The sequence below is a fragment of the Cervus canadensis genome, chromosome 30, assembly GCF_019320065.1.
Source record: "Cervus canadensis isolate Bull #8, Minnesota chromosome 30, ASM1932006v1, whole genome shotgun sequence".
Classification (NCBI taxonomy): Eukaryota; Metazoa; Chordata; class Mammalia; order Artiodactyla; family Cervidae; genus Cervus; species Cervus canadensis.
In genome coordinates this window covers 4,307,146-4,321,493 of record NC_057415.1, presented here as the reverse complement: position 1 = coordinate 4,321,493, position 14,348 = coordinate 4,307,146, and the positions used below count along the sequence as shown (strand labels likewise).

Here is a 14,348-nt window from a genome sequence, read left to right as displayed (position 1 = left end):
AAATAATCAATTAGTACACCCTTTTTTCTGGCCTTCCCAGGGGTCACTAGTGGTAAAGAACCTGCCTGCCAATACAGGGGACATAAAAGATGCGGGTTTGATCCCTGGGTCGGGAAGATCCCCTGGAGGAGGGCACAGCAAACCAATACAGTATTCTTGTCTGGAGAATCCCGGACAGAGGACAGAGGAGACTAGAGGGCTATGGTCCATAGGGTTGCAAAGAAATGTGACTCAGAACACATGCACACCCTTTTTTCTACCCCCACTGCTGCTGCTCTGGTTCATGAAGCATCACGATAGTGTGTTTTTTAAAAAATATTCATGTATTTATTTACGGCTGTGCTGGGTCTTAGTTGTGGCATACAGACTCCTCGGTGCTGCATGTGGGTTTTCTCTAGTTGTGCCGAGTGTGGCTCCTCTCTAGTAGTGCACAGGCTTCTCATCGCAGCGGCTTCTCCTGGTGCAGAGCAGAGGGTGCGAGGGCTTCGGTAGTTGCGACGCAGGGGCTTAGTTGCCCCACGGCCTATGGGAGCTCAGTCCCCGGACCAGGGATTGGCAGGTAAATTCTTAACTGGACCACCAGGAAAGTCCCCTTGATAGTGTCTTTTGATGCACCAACACTAGTAACTGATCAGTTCTAAAAGTAGCTGAGAAAGTCAGCCTCGTGCAGTAAGAGCAAGAACTTGTAGCTCTCTGTGTAAGCACTCTGGGGATGTCAGTTTCTTGACACAGTGCCAGCTGGCGCTGTGAGCTGGGTCTGGCCGGTTTTGGTGAGGTGGCAGTTGGTACCTGCTGCTATTACTCACTGGGCTTTTGGAAGGGAGCCAGTGTTTCTATGGACAGGAGGATCCCAGATTATGGGCTCTTCACAAACTGAGGACAGCACTCCTGCGCCCTCCCCTGAGCCACCAGACATTTCAAGCAGGCCAAAGATGTGGCCCTGGCCTCTATGCCAGCTGCTTCTTCCTCCCCTGGGGCCTGGGTTCTGTTTCTCATCTAAGGGACTCAGGCGTGACGAAGTGACTGTTGGATCAGGTTGCATTGCTTGGAAGGGAGCTTGGCCTGGAAGCTTCTGGAGACACAGAAGGTGTCTAAAGCCACAGTTGAGTCCTGCTGTGACTGTCACTCCCTGAAGCATGTGTGTGAGGCACGCGTGTGAAGCTACTTAGCTTCACTTGTATCTGACTCTGTGCGACCCCGTGGACTGTAGCCTGCCAGGCTTCTCTGTCCATGGGCTTCTCCAGGCAAGAATACTGGAGTGGGTGGCCTTGTCCTCCTCCAGGGGATCTTCCCCACCCAGGGATCGAACCTGCATCTCTTATGTCTCCTGCATTGGCAGGCGGGTTCTTTACCACTAGCGCCATCTGGGAAGCCCCCCAAGGCATGGGCTAAATAGAGAAGGCTTGGGGAGTATGTCACTTAAGACCTGAGCTCCTTGGCTGTTTTTTAAAAATTATTTATTTTTGACTGCACTGAGGCTTTGTTGCCGTGTGAGGGCCTTCTCTAGTTGTGGCAAGTGGGGGCTGCTCCAGTTCTGGTGTGCGGGCTTCTCCTTGCGGTGGCTTCTTTCGTTGCGGAGCTCGGCTCTAGGGCACTAGGGTCCAGTACTTGTGTCTCATGGCCTTACTAGCTCTGCAGCATGCGGAATCTTCCCGGAGCAGGGGTCGAATTCGAATCCCCTGCATTAGCAGGTAGATTCTTCACCACTAGACCACCAGAGAAGTCCCTACTTAGCCATTTTGGGAGTCCATCTCTTAGAAAAACTAGTTTGAGGACTTCCCTGGTGGTCCAGTGGTTAGAACTCTGTGCTTCCACTGCTGGGGGCCTGGGTTCCATCCTTGGTTGGGGATCGAAGATCCCACAAGCTGTTCGGTGTGGCCCAAAAAAAAAAAGTAGATTTAAAGGAAAGCTGGTTTGTACACTCCCTCCATGCCAGGACTCCCCCTACTCACCTACCCTCCCTGCCCCAGTGAGCCCCTCTCTACCATAGTGTCTGTGCTCAGACCAGTTCTCCAGAGATTTGCATGCAATCGCCCCATCCCCCACTACACTTCCTCCCCTGGAAACAAGACTTATTTGCGGTGATTGGATTACTTGCCAAATTTGCACCCTATCCTGGCCTGACATCTGTTCTCCTCTCTTCCCTACCTTTTATGGATCTTAATACCTCCTTCAAAGTGGCACGGAAATTCAGACCACTTTGGCTACTTGACTGTTAGCTCTGAGAAAGGGTGTCTGAGAGTGTGTCTGTGTTGGAAGTCGGGAGGAGGTGGGAAGGTGGTTAAAAACCTGTTACCCAAGTGCTGTGTTAAGAGTGTTCAGAGGGTGGGAATTCCCTGGTCTGGGTTCGATCCTTAGTTGGGGACCTAAGGGCCTGCAAGCCCAAGCCTCATGGTGTGACCAAAAAAAGAAATAGGAAAAAGAGTGGTCGATGGGTGAAGTGACATCCCTCCTAGAATTTTTCCAGGTTGTCGCTGATTTTGTAACTGTAATAGTCACCGCTCATTGAGCACTGGCTCTGAGCCTATCACTGACTGTCCTGGGCACTTGGTACTTCTTATGGAACCCACTAACACCCTGAGACCCTTCTGTATTTGCAGAAGCCAGATGTGAGTCTGGGTCACTCTCAGGTGCCAGCACCATGCTCTTTGCATCACTATATGTTATACAGTGGGCTTCCCAGGTGGTGCTAGTGGTAAAGAGCCCACTTGCCAATGTAGGAAACACCAGAGATGTGGGTTTGATCCCTGGGTTGGGAAGATCCCCTGGAGTAAGAACTGGCAACCCACTCCAGTATTCTTGCCTGAAGAATCCCATGGACAGGTGAGCCAGGCAGGCTATAGTCCATGGGGTCACAAAGAGTCAGACATGACTGAACACACATGCCAAAGAACATATATGTATTATCCTGTAGTCAAATGGCAACCCACTCCAGTATTCTTGCCTAGAGAATCCTGTGGACAGAGGAGCCTGGCCGCTGCTGCCCATAGGGTCGCACAGAGTCGGACACGACTGAAGCGACGTAGCAGCAGCAGCAGCAGAACCATATCTCCGTATTTTTAGGGGCTGTTTGGGGTGGCTAACTTGAACTTGATGGTCATCCCTGCCTCACCCCGCTTCCTCTCCAAGCAGCAGCATTGATTTTGGATCTCCTCTCCCCCTTCGTAGGGGGAGGGAAACAGTGGAAACAGTGACAGACTTTATTTTCTTGGGCTCAAAAATCACTGCAGATGGTGACTGCAGCCATGAAATTAAAAGATGCTTGCACCTCCTAAGTAAAGCTATGATAAACCTAGACAGCATATTGAAAAGCAGAGACATTACTTTGCCAACAAAGTTCCATATAGTCAAAGCTATGGTTTTTCTAGTAGTCATGTACGGATGTGAGAGCTGGACCATAAAGAAGGCTGAGTGCCGAAGAATTGATGCTTTTGAACTGTGGTGTTGGAGAAGACTCTTGAGAGTCCCTTGGACTGCAAGGAGATCAAACCAGTCAATATTAAAGGAAATAAGTCCTGAATATTCATTGGAAGGACTGATACTGAAGCTGAAACCCTGATAACTTTGGTCACCTGATGCAAAGAACCAACTCATTAGAAAAGACACTGATGATGGGACAGACTGAAGGCAGGAGGAGAAGGGGATGACAGAGGACAAGTGTTTGAATGGCATCACCAACCCAATGGACAAGTTTGAGCAAACTCCAGGAGATGGTAAAAGACAAGGAAGCCTGGCGTGCTGCAGTCCATGGGGTCGCAGAGTCAGACACGACTGAGCAACTGAACAACAGCCACTGCCCCTTCTTTATGGGCTACAATCTGTAGAGATAAGGTGTGTCTCTTAGGGCTTCCCTGGTGTCCAGTGGTTAAGGATCTGCCTGCCAATGCAGGGGACATGGGTTCAATCCCTGGTCCAGGAAGATCCCACATACCTCAGGGCACCTAAGCCTATATGCCAGAACTGCCAAACTGGTACTCTGGAGCCTGTGCTCTGCAATGAGAGAAGCCACTGCAAGGAAAAGCCCACTGGCTACAGCTAAAGAAAGCCAGCCACGAAGACCCAGCACAGCCAAAAATAAATAAATTAATTAAAAGATGTGTCTCTTACAGACACTGTATATTTGGCTTTCCTTTTCTGATTCCATCCAACAGTCTCCAGTGGTTCATTTTAAAGTGTTTGAAATTGTACGTTCATCCCCCCCAGGAAACAGCCTGGTCAGAATGAGATTCCACCCAGGGCTGGAGATGGACTGTGGGGCACCCGGATCGGTCACAACAAATTGTGCCAGACAAAGGCCTCTTTCTGAAAGCGGACAGAAGTTCAGCTCTGGGTGCCTACCTTCTGGCCATTTCACTGGGCCCTGAACATTCCCACCCTGTGGCCAGAAATAGACAGGACGGAGGTGGATTCTTTGGCCAGGGGCCAGATGGACCAGCCCTGGCCAAGCCTGGTGTCAGAGTCTGCATTCTTGTCTGAGGTGGTTCAGAAGGGCCCCCTTGTCCCCGCCCGCTTCCCTCACTCTCTGATCGCCCTCTGTCCACCCAAGTCAGCCCTCCTCCACAGAGGAATGTGTTCCGTGTGGGGCCAGGAGCGGCAGGCGACCACAGCTCGGGTAGCCTCTCCAGTGCGCTCTGGGCCATGAAAGAGGACCATTCATCACTTCTGCTGCTAGATCAGGGATCCGGGTGGCAGGGGGAGGGTCTGATGGAGGAGACGGCCCTCACCCCACCTCTGACCCCAGATCTGAGTGCCGACATCTGGCAGAGACATCAAGCAGAGAATTATGTCTGGGTGAAAAAAACCAGCTGAGCTCCTTGCTCTATTGTTCAAAGACACTAAGCAAGTGGCCTTTGCATCAAGGGCCACTGCTGCCGGCTGGGAAGCCCCATGCTTGCTGATGCAGTGCTTCCCAATGGGGACAGCGGGCCCATTACTGGGGGCCCCGGAACACAAGATGCAGAGCAAGTGCTGGGAGCAAGGAGTCATTTACCTACCATGGCCCTCAGAGAAGGTGAGGCCAATCACGCAAAACTGGAACCCAAGGGAGGCCTATTGTAGAAGGTTCTGGCCCGGGATGGTCATGTTGGTAGGTAGAAGGAGTTAAGAAGATCAGTTTGTTAAGAACAGTCATTTTTTTTGCTAAATGCACTATCCACAAGTAGTGTATAATGATATTTTCTTGTTTGGCCACACTGTGCAGTGTGGGATCTTAGTTCCCTGACCAGGGATGGAACCCACGCCCCCTGCAGGGGAACCTTGGAGTCTTAGCCACTGGACAGTCAGGGAAATCCCACAAATGGTGTAGAATTTTTACAGTGTGTTTCCCCTCCTTATCTATGCACATCTTTGTTTTGTTGTTTAGTCACTAAATCTGCAACCCCATGGACTGTAGTCCACCAGGCTCCTCTGTCCATGGGACTCTCTAGTCAAGACTGCTGGAGTGGGTTGCCACTTCCTACTCCAGGGAATCTTGCTAACCCGGGGATCAAACTCACATCTCCTTCATTGGCAGGTGGATTCTTGGTTATATTGGGTATATTGGGTATCTTTTGACACTCAGGTGTCAGTGGTAAGAGGCTGAGGTCTGTTGTATTATTTAAGACTGCATTGGGGAAGTTCAAAGCCACTCAGCTTTTCAGACAATACTGTTGCTGCAGCAAGTTCTACGATATAGAATGCCTTTTCTCAGGTAGATGATGATGTCGTCATTCAGACAGGTTTGCTTCTAGGAGAAGAAAAACAAAATATTTGAGTAATCCCAAGGAAATCTTGAGAATCAGAGGTTTTTTTCTGTTTTGTTTTGTTTGTTTGTTTTTGGAGTATGCCTTTGATGTTCCTTCCTAAGTGGAAAAATTCAGCTATCAAAAGAACAGCCGAAGAAAAGCACCCTGGAAATTCCAGTTTTACATCTTCTTTCCCTCTTGAAGCCCCTTTGGGTCCAAATTAAGTAAAGGATTTTCCAATAGTCATCCATTATCAGTACAGTGCCATGCCTGGAATCATAGAAATCAGTGTTTCTAGACTCGCGGTTGCCAATGGAGGGGCATATGGAGGAGTGATGGAGTGGGAGTTTGAGGTCAGCTGATACAAACAATCACATGTAGAATGAATAAACAGGACAGGCCTACTGTACAGCACAGGGAACTATGCTCAATATCTGGGATAAACCATAATGGAAAATAATATTTAAAAGAATGTGTGTATAACTGAGTCACTTTTCTGCACAGCAGAAGTTAACACAACATTGTAAATTCACTAAGCTTCAAGAAAATATAAACATCAGCATTTCTAGAATGTACTGGAAAGTTCCAGGGGTGGTATATGTTTTGGAGCTCCAACAAATGATGTGAATCAATTGAAGGAGCACTGTTCACAATGAACTGATAAATCTCAGCAAGATTCAGGCTTAGAACTTTTTTCTCTCCCTCTGACCACATCCTGAGCCCTAACTCCCAGCAAGACCAGGAAGCATTGGTTGACTTCAGACCTGTTTGAATTATTTGTCTTATTTGTAGGCATTGAAGACTCCTTGGAGCCCGCCCTTCCCATGGAATTAGGCACAAGGTAGCACCTACATAGTTTACACAGCACGTGTGAACAAACCTTTTGTTTTGGTACCTAAGCTGTTCTCTAATATTGTGTATTCTTTGGAAAAATGTCTGTCTCTAGTTTTCAAGTAAGTTCTTGCAAGAGCTGAATCCAAGAGGATCTACCTAAGCTCATCTTTGAGGGTTCTCAAATATTAATAACATTTGGGGAAATCTGAAGCACAAAATTAAATACAACCACCTACATTATACAGTTTGGTGGTGGTGGTTTAGTCCCCAAGTCATGTCTGACTTTTTGTGACTGCATGAACTGTAGCCCGCCAGGCTCCTCTGTCCATGGGATTCTCCAGGCAAGAATACTGGAGTGGGTTGCCGTGTCCTTATCCAGGGGATCTTCCCAACCCAGGGATCAAACCCAGGTCTCCTGCATTGCAAGTGGTCTCCCGAATTGCAGGCAGTCTCTTGCATTGCAGGTTAATTCTTTACTGACTGAGCCATCAGGGAAAGCCACTTAGCATCAACCAAAATGGTAGTTGGTGCTTGAACAACTTGAGTCAACTCTAGCAGGAAGGGATCTTCCCTAGTGGTCCAGTGGTTAAGAATCCACCTTGCAATGCAGGGGACCTGAGATCCAGGTTCAATCCCTGTTTGGGAAACTAAGATCCCATTTGCCTTGGAGCAACTAAACCCACACACTCTGGAGCCTGTGCACCACAACTAGGGAGTCCATGCGCCACAACAAAGATCCCTGATGATGCAACGAAGACCTGATGCAGCCAAATAAATGCAAAAAAAAAAAGAAAGAAAAGAAATGGTTTAAAAAAATCTATCAGGCAACACCTGTTTGAACCCAAATATTTTACCTGATTTTGGGGGACCACCTACCATGGGTCAGGAACTTAAGAAACATGATCTTTGTCTTTTGTGAGAGTCCTGAAATGACGATGTTGCTTGTTTTTTCCTTCAAAAAGTTGCTTTTAAGTACATATTGTTCCTGTGGCTTCCCAGGAGGCATAGTGGTAAAGAATCTACCTGCCAATACAAGTGATGTAAGAGATGTGGGTTCCATCCCTAGTTTAAGAAGATCCCCTGCAGTAGGAAATGGCAACTCACTCCAGTATTCTTGCCTGGAGAATCCCATGGACAGAAAAGCCCGGTGGGCTACCGTCCATGGGGTTGCATAGAGTCGGACAGAACTGAGTGACTGAGCACACACATGCATATCATTTCCATTTTATAGATGAAATTCTGAGACTTGGAAAATCTGAGTGTGCCTGAGGTCTCAGAGCTAACGTGATAGAAGTGGGATTTGAACCCAGCTCTGTGTGACTCTAAACCACTGGGCTGTGATGCTTAGTGGCGATAGGGAAGTGGTGTTCTGTGCAGCCCATTCCCCACAGAGGATGAATGTGCAGGCTGCCTGAAGAGGTGGCTGCATGTAGGGGGTACTCTAGGCTCTTGGGGAAGGTGAGCTGATTCTGGCTGATGTTTATCAGGAATGTCTGGGATTTAAGTCCTGGGTCTGTCAAGGAATTCTTCCCCCATCTCTCCCAGACACCCCCTGGGGGCTACAGGGCTTCTTGTCTGCAATGCTTAAAGTACCAACTATGTGAACTTGTATCCTTAAATGGATTGAATTGAATGGAAGAATGTCCTCAACTGCTTAGCCAACAACCCAGGGAGAGATAACTTACTACTTTCTGATAAGGCACGGTCACAGTTGATTTCTGGCTGGCTCTTATTCATGTTAGCCACATACTGAGGTCCTTGGACACCTTGCCTTTGTTTAAAGTTTTAATTTATTTTTATTTGTGGTTGTCCTGTGTCTTCGTTGCCTCGCAAAGGCCGTGTCTAATTGCGGTGAGTGGGCTCCCTGTGGTGCACAGGCTCCTCTTGTTGCAGCACCCACAGTGTGGCTCGTGGGCTCGGCACACTGGCTCAGCAGTTGTGGTGCTGGGGCTTAGTTGCCCTGCGGCATGTGAAATTTTCCAGGACCATGTCCCCTGCATTGGCAGGTGGATTCTTATTCACTGGACCACTGGGGAATCCCGGGCATCTTGCCCTGACCCCCTGACGATGACCTTCTCCTGAGCCAAACTGTGTGACGAATTAAGTCCGTCTGCTGCAGTAGTTCCTGGACTTCACTCAGATGAGGTTTTCACAGAAGACTCTGCAAAGTGGATCTTCCTTTTGTGAAATTTTCCTCTGCATACCTGGAGAGGGTTGGTGAAACCTGGGCCTTGTTTGGTACGTGTGAACCAGCTACAGGAATGTTCCGCTGACCCAGTTGGCTTGCATTCAGGGTAGAGGATATTCCTAGTTTCCGTGATGGATGCTGATGTAACCTCACTGGCATAGACTCTTGGGTGGTTGATGACCTTGGAGGTGTTCATAGGTGAAGCTGAGAATAGACCTTTCTATTGTCTAAAAGCTCTCTGAACTGTGGTATAAGATATGTCTCCACGCAGCTTTTTGATTTCTTTAGTGAAATCAAAATTTCTGACTGAGGACTGATAGAACAGGTGTGAAGAGGAGAAGTGTGACTTCCATCAGTCCAAATGTCTGCAAATGTCCAAAAGGACCAGAACCTCCCCCCCCAAAAGGTCAAGCACTTTTGCCTCTCAACACTGTCTCAGACACTGTCCTGCTAAAAGATGGAGCCTCTTGAATTGCTCTGAAAGCCTTCCTTCTGCCCTGCTGTGGCCAGTGTCTATTTGGAAATGGTCTCAGGGGACCGTGAAGCAAGCTGGGGCTGCCTGGTACCCTTGCAGGAGGAGGAAACGCCCAGACCCTGTAGGCTCTGAGCACAGCTGTGGGTGTTGTTGGAGGGGAGCAGAGAGGGCAGAAGCTGCTGGATCAGGTTTCTCAGAGGAAGTGGGACTTGAGCAGTTCCTGCTCCCTGAGGGTCGGCTCGTTCGCCCCTCCGAGCAGCAGCAGCAGCGCTCACTGCCTCCTGCCTTCACGGGCCCTTAGGGCCTCAGTGTCCAGCACAGGTTTAGGGGCTCATCCTCTTGGGGGCAAACCGGTGTGTGTCTCAAGATGGTTCATTTTCCTGGAAATCATCTGTGTTGGGCTGGGGTGAGATCATGCCTCACTCTGCCTCTTCTATCCAACCTTGTAACCCATGACTCTTGTCTAGACACAAGCCTTGACTATATGCTGGGGTAAGATGTTATGAGCCCAGGGGATCTTCACTTCCCATAAATGACCCCAGTGTCTGTTTACCCCCTTTCCCACACAAAATAAATTTCAGAGGCACCCGCGTCAGCAGATTTGAAGGGCATGGGGAAGGTCCACCTACTCATGAATAACCCTATTGCCCTTATTTCCAACATTACACAATATGTAAAATTTAGCTATTAAAATTCATAGGGACTTCCCCAGCAGTCCAGTGGTTAAGTGGTTCCAGTGTTGTGGGTAGGGGTTCAATCCCTGGTCAGGGAACTAAAATCCATATGCCACATACTGGGGCCAAAAACAAACAACCCCCCACCTCCCAAAAAACCCCAAAAAACACAGAGAAAATCCATAAAATTCCTATTTAGGAGTTCCTTATTAAAACATAAAAGATCCCTGTTCATAGAAAAATCACTAATTCATTCCTTAATGTGTTAAATGTCTTAATTCAATAAATTCATAAGGAATGGACTTATCAATTTGCTTTCCTATGCAGTTAGGTCAGAAGGAAAAGGCAGTTTTGATAAGGCATGATGATTTAAATAGAAATTTATATTTATTCATTCAATTACTTTTGGGTGCCTACTGAGTACAAGGCTCGGGGGTTCAGAGGTGGCAGGCAGGAAGGAAGAAACTGCATGTAAATGAAGCTATGCTCTGTGCTAGTCATTTCCACTTGTTATCTCGTTTAATCATCACACACACACCTGAAAGGAAGGCTGTTTCCGTGATCAAAAGATGAAATCAAGGCTCCAAAAGTACCCCTAAATCTGTAGACCCTGGAAGTGGTAAAGTCAGGATTCAGACCCTTATGTTCTGATTCCAAGATGCCCAACATCCTCTCTCCAGGGAACCAATGGTGCCAACAAATACCAGTAGGAAGGGTTGCCAAGAGGTAAGAGGACCCTTACAATGGAAGATGAGGGAGTCAAGGGCCCCCTCCATTCACTTCACTTTAAAAAAAATATTTATTTATTCAGCTGCTGTTGGGTCTTAGCAGCAGTTCAGGGGATCTTTGCTGGGGCACCTAGCCTTCTGTCTCACTGTGGGCCAGAGGCTCAGTAGTAGAGGTGGGTGGGCTTAGCTGCCGCCATGGCATGTAGGATATTAGTTCCCAGACCAGGGATGGAACCCACCCTCCTCCCATGAATTGGAAGGTGGATTCTTAACCACTGGACCATGAAGGATGTCTCCACTTCACGTTCAATAGCCCTTTAACCTGTGATCAAGAATTATACCTGATTTTAAAAGCATCATGAGAATGGGTCTACTTTGAGCTATCCGTACGCTGTTATTGTCCAGTCGATTTTTAATAAGCACCCAACAGATGCCAGGCACCATGGTGGGCCCCCACCCATCACCAAGAGCACTCCCTCCGCATGAGCGATCTGAGCAGAGAGGGGGACATCCGCGCTCAGGGCTCCCGCACAGCCCGGCCAACCTCACGCTGACCAGTGCTGGTTCGCCGGCCGAGCCCCCGGCACTGCTGCAGCAGGGCCGGAAGCTAAGCCTACAGAGTCAGGCTGCGGTCCCCACTCGGGACCCTGGTCACCCGAAACGCCCCCATGGGCTCACGTGTGCCAGTCACCCTGGACCACGTGCTGTCACCTCCTGGACTCGAGAACTCCCCGGCCCCAGGGGCCCCAGGCGCTAGGAGGGGAGGGGCCCCGGGGCGCAGAGCGCAGCGGCTGGAGAAGGAAGGGCTACCAGGCCGGGCCACTTGTCTGCTCCGAGGCTCCGGTTCCCGTCCCGCACCTGAGGACGCCCGGTGGGACCCGGTTCTAAACTGGGTCATTGGGCTGCCAACAACCTTGTCACTGGATTCACACTGCAGCCGGGACCACAAGCAGGCGGGCCACCCTCACCCCCAGTAGCTGGGGACTCCCCCAAGAAGGGGCTGAACCCCAGTTCAAGTGCAGAATGGAAAGTGGCACCTGGGAGCAACAGGTAAGGCCTCTGGTCTGCGGGGGTGGCAGAATGGAGCCCACCACAGGGCAGAGGGAGGCTGTGGGCGTAGCCTTGGGGCATTTTGCTCTCCATCCTCCCAAGCTCTTCTTGGGACTTTGGCTGATTTTTCCTCCTGTGGGTTGGATGGATGCCAACGTGAAAAATGAATTTTGCAAAGCAGTAAGGGAAAGACATACAACAGAAAAGGGGATTTAAAAAAGACATGTAGAGATAATTTCCAGGGAAAAAAAAGAAATACAAGTGGTCAATAGAACCTGAAGAAAAAAAGGTCAGGCTCTCTAGTAAAAGAAATGCTGGTTAAAACAGAATACCTTTTTCCTCCCTGCTTATCAGATGGAGAAAGTTTTGAAAGCATGGTCATAGCTAGAATTTTGAGATTGTGGGGAAACCTACCTACTGCAGGCTGAGTGTACCCTAGCAGTCTTTCTGGAGGCAGTTAATATTGTTTTGTAGAAGAGTTCCCTTTTTACCAGCACTTTGACCCAGCAATTTTGCTTTTAGGAATTTATCCCAAGATTGTGGGAAGTTTTGGCTACAAGGATATTGATTTCAATGATGTGAATAGCGGTAAAAAATTAACTGGGAAGATTATTCAATCTTATGGCACATCCATAATACTGAATGTAAAAGGCATTGTAAATCTTGTAAAAGTCAGTGAGGCATAATGTTTGCAATAGACTGGTAAATGTGAAAAGCAGTTTACAAAGCAGTATGTAGAAAATTCTTCCAAGTTTTAGAGGGAAATATATCTGCAGATGGAGAAGGAAATGGCAACCCACTCCAGTATTCTTGCCTGGGAAATCCCATGGACAGAGGAGCCTGGGGGCTACAGTCCATGAAGTTGCAAAGAGTCAGACACAACTCAGCAACTGTGTGAGCACACACAGCACATAGATGTAGAGAAAAAAGGCTGGAAGGGGTGGACACGACCGTGTTGACAATCATTCTTTCCAGTGGGGTATTATTGCAAATTCTTTTCCACTTTTTACTTGTTTGCCTTCTCCAGATTTTTATTACCAGCTTGTATAACTTTCGCAATAAGGAAGTAAAAAAAAGAAAGAAAAAAAAAATTAAAGTTATTTTTAAAAGAAAAGAGAAGCATCTGCGTCTAATTTTTCACAATCCCCCAGAGTAGGGAGTAGGAGAAGGCCCAAAAAAAAGAAGCAACAAATTCAGGAGCACTTTTCAAGGAAAGATTTAGGAGTTGAACCCTGGCCATTCCCACAGATTGGAGACTCCATGAAGATGGGTGGACCAGTTCATAGATAGGCAAATCTGAAGATCACAATTTATTAAAAAAAAAATTGCAGACCGCAAATTTTTTCCATTTCTTTTTGAGATATGAATAGACAAGCTGCAGCCTCTGTCGCTGTTGTGCGGGGGGAAGCTCGGGGGGTGGTACACGTGTGGACTGGGGCCATGGAGCACAGGGATGAGGGTGAAGCACGCAGGTCAGCCTGCTGGCCCTTGTTCAGAGCCTGCCTTGCCACTTAACCCACAGTGCAAACTGAGGCAACTTGCCAGAACTCTCTGTGCCTTGATAATGATGGTGTTCACTCCATTAAGTGAATTAATACAGCAGAATGTTGAGAGGCATGCATATAAACATTTAATTGTGTGTACAACCTCAGATAGGCAGATGATACCACTCTAATGGCAGACAGCTAAGAGAAACTAAAGAAACTCTTGATGAGGGTGAAAGAAGAGAGTGAAAAAGCTGGCTTAAAACTCAACATTTTTATTCAGCATGGAGTATCTTAGTTCCCTGACCAGGGATCAAACCAGGGTACCCTGCAATGGAAGCGCAGAGTCCTAACCACTGGACCACCAGGGAATTCCCAATGATATGTACATTTTAAACCCTATGAGATGTTATTATTTTACACAGTTGATCTTCATTCAGATTTACCTACACAGCCTCCCCTTCCATTTCCTTCATTCTACATCTAGGATGATCAGTCCTGTGCTCTGAAGAACTCCCTTTAGTATTTCCATCTTGTGGATTCTCTGAGGACACAGTCTCGCCACTTCTGTGAAAACCTTTATCCTCTCCAAGCAGTATAGGATTCTAGGTTGACTTATTTTTTCAACCCTCTAAAAATGTCATGTGATTATCTTCTTTGTTTTCTTGTTTATTGGTGAGAGTCCAGCTGTTCACCTTATTGTTGCTCCTTTGAAGATAACACTTTTATACTCCAGCTGCTTATAAGCTTTTCTCTTTGTCTTGGATTTTCCATGGTCTGATTTTGATGTGCCCCAGGATGGTTTTCTTTGTAAACTATATTTCCTGGGCTTGATATCTTTCATCAGCTTCATATAATTCTTGACAATTATCTTCTCAAATATTTCTTCCAGACGTTCTTTGTCTCCTCTTTTGAAATTCCAATTATATTCCAATTATATTCCAATTATACGGATGTTAGATCTTTCTAACACGGAGAACATAACCCTGTCCTAACCTCTAGAGTTTAGCTCTTTAAGAACCCCTGTCTGACAGTCTGGGGCTGTTTAACAGGACTGCTCCTCCTTGGCAGTCTCTGAACCCCAGGGTCTGTGCCCTTAGTCCTGGGAGGATGCCCGAAGTTTTACTTAACTTCCCAGCCTGTTGGCCTTGTAATTGGCAAGTGGCTTAAGGGGAAAAGCAGACACAAGTGT

The 14,348-nt window shown here is 47.7% G+C and overlaps 1 protein-coding gene and 1 non-coding gene across 2 annotated transcripts in view; one reads left to right on the top strand and one right to left on the bottom strand.

The window, feature by feature from the left end:
• The window catches only part of LOXL2 (lysyl oxidase like 2), a 108,434-nt gene that overhangs the window by 10,802 nt on the left and 83,284 nt on the right, over positions 1 to 14,348 (top strand). The window lies entirely within an intron of this gene.
• TRNAG-UCC lies at positions 13,455 to 13,527 on the bottom strand. Its single transcript has one exon. It is a non-coding gene; the product is annotated as a tRNA-Gly (tRNA).